Source organism: Penaeus vannamei, chromosome 21, assembly GCF_042767895.1.
Source record: "Penaeus vannamei isolate JL-2024 chromosome 21, ASM4276789v1, whole genome shotgun sequence".
Classification (NCBI taxonomy): Eukaryota; Metazoa; Arthropoda; class Malacostraca; order Decapoda; family Penaeidae; genus Penaeus; species Penaeus vannamei.
This window is the reverse complement of record NC_091569.1, coordinates 6,112,037-6,114,536: the sequence shown is the minus strand read 5'-3', so window position 1 is coordinate 6,114,536 and position 2,500 is coordinate 6,112,037. Positions and strand designations below refer to the sequence as shown.

At 36.9% G+C, this 2,500-nt stretch overlaps 1 long non-coding RNA gene across 1 annotated transcript in view; it reads left to right on the top strand.

Moving 5' to 3' along the window:
• The first annotated feature begins 192 nt into the window (after positions 1-192).
• The window catches only part of LOC138865594 (uncharacterized), a 136,865-nt gene continuing 134,557 nt past the window's right edge, over positions 193-2,500 (top strand). Inside the window, exon 1 of the long non-coding RNA XR_011399421.1 lies at positions 193-569. This is a non-coding gene — a long non-coding RNA (uncharacterized lncRNA). The remainder of the gene's footprint in view (positions 570-2,500) is intronic.

Below are 2,500 nucleotides of genomic sequence, written 5' to 3'. Positions count from 1 at the left end.
GGTAGGAGGGTGAGGTACAAGGGGTAGGAGGAGAGGTGAAGAAGGCGAGAAGGGGATAAGAGGAGGAGGAGGAGGAGGAGTCGAAGAAGAAGAAGAAGACGGAGGAGGAGAAAGAGGGGCATAGTGGTACGAGGGAAGGGGTTGGGGGGAGGGGAGAAGGGTACAGGGGACATCCGACAATCCCCTTCGAGTACCACGTCCGCCGCGTCTCCTGCGAGTACCCGTCAGGAGGCCCTCGAGACGGACGCGCGTGTGGGGCCAGCACAACACCCGGGGATTATCCGCGAACGGGTGGCAAGGCGTCGTGAGGCCAGGTGTTGCGCTCGTATTACGGAGATATTCGAAGACGCACGCCCTTCGTCTCGGTGTTGTGTGGATAGCTTGCGACAATTATGTTGTAATAAAGAAAATGTAACATTAAGAAGAGAAAAAAGAAAGAGAGAGAGATAGAAGAAACAGATATATACAATTAAAAGAAAATCGAATCACGGTGTGAAGTAACTATTGGTTGAGAGAGAGAAAAAGAAATAGAACGAAAAATATGGACCAGGAATCGCGTAATGCATATGGTAAGTAATGAATATAGAATTAATGAAATTTACTATAAATTTCAGATAGGAAGCGTCAATTTGTGAGTGTGTATTAGTGTCATTTTGTGTCTTTGTAAGTGTTTTTTAGTGTCTCATTCTGTAAGTTTTGTTTGTTAATGTCATATTTGTGGGTGGCTGTTAGTGTCAATGCCTGAGTGTCATTCTGTCTATGTGTCATTTGTGAGTGCTCTTTTAGTAAGTGTCATTTGCGTTTGTCCTGTTTGCGAATGTTCCTTAAGAAAGAATCCATTCTTAGAGTCCTCGTGCATGTTTACTTTTTTTTTCAAGTGTCATTCCGTGGGAGTGTTTGCGTCAAGCGTTGCGAGCGATATCGTGGCTGCAAAATATCACAGGCGAGCATCCGGTGTTACGGCAGCAAGCATGTGTTGTTGACGGTTAGTTGTATTTGCGTGTTGATAATTAAGATAAAAAGAGAAAGAAATGATAAACACATTGAGAAGAAATCTCAGGTCTGAGTGACGAAATATTGAATTCCATATAATATATTTCGTTAGAGTTTTTTTCAGCTCTGTCGTTATTGTTTTTATCAGTGATGATGTGAAATTCAAGCCTTATTATTATGATGATGCCTAAACGTGCATATTCAAATATTATGATCTTAGTAGTAGCATCACTATGTACCATAATGATTAACCTTGACAATGTTATTTCAGTTATATTTATTATTATTACCATGATTACCATTGCCACTGTTAATATTATAAGTCAGAATGGGAGAAAATAAACAAAAGTGATACAAGTGATACACATAAGTGAATGACATAACAAGGACAGATTAAGAAAAAAAAATTAGTGAAGAATTGCGCATATTGACGTGTCTACTTCAGATTCACCTTTGAGAAAGCGCTCTTATCTCTTAAGCAGTTTTGTCGTCATCTCATGCCATGGATCAGATATGACCAGTTTGGCGATAAGGATATGAATCACGATAAGTGTATGCAGTTACTAGCCTGATGTGGTTTGTTATCGGGATGATGGGGATGGCGATGGTCGATAATAGTAACGAGCATAATGATAATCGTAGTGATGATAAAGGTCATGATAAGGATAACGACAATAATAATGATGGTAATAAGGATAATGATGATTGTATTGATAGTAATAATAATGATAATAGTTATGATGATGGTATAATGGTAATAATGATAGTGGTAATAATGATGGTAATGATAATAGGAATGATGTTGATGATAGTAGTAGCGATGAAAATAACAATGATAATAATGAAAGTAATAATTATGGTAGTAATAATGATAATGATGATAATGGGGATGATAATAGTAAGGATAATGACATAATCCTTTGATAATGATAATAATAATTATTGTAAAAATTGTAATCATAATGATAATAATGATAGTGGAAAAAATATAATTATGATAATGATAACGGTAATAACAACAATGATGATGATAATGCAGATAGTGATGATGAAAACGGTGATGTAAATCAATATAATCATCGGCATCATCATCATTATCATCATTAGAATTACCAATATTATTATTAATGTTATCATCATGATTACCATTATTCTTTACATATACATAAGTTTCAATACCGTGCATCTGCCCTTACACAAGGAGGGAACTAGTGCAGGCAGCATCAAGAAAACAGATAGAACATAGAGCACAAGGGAACCAGGTACAGTCTGTAGGAAACAACACCATACAGCATACACAGACTTAACATTCCACATAAGTAACAACAGATACAACATGCAATATGAACACGATATGCAACATGAAAAAATAACAAAAGAAACATAGAACATACAACATAAAGAAAAATAAACACGACATACACCATGCAGCATAAACAGTGATACATGCATCATGCAACATAAACATTCGCATCATGCAATATCCCTCCTCAGTATAGTGCAGCCC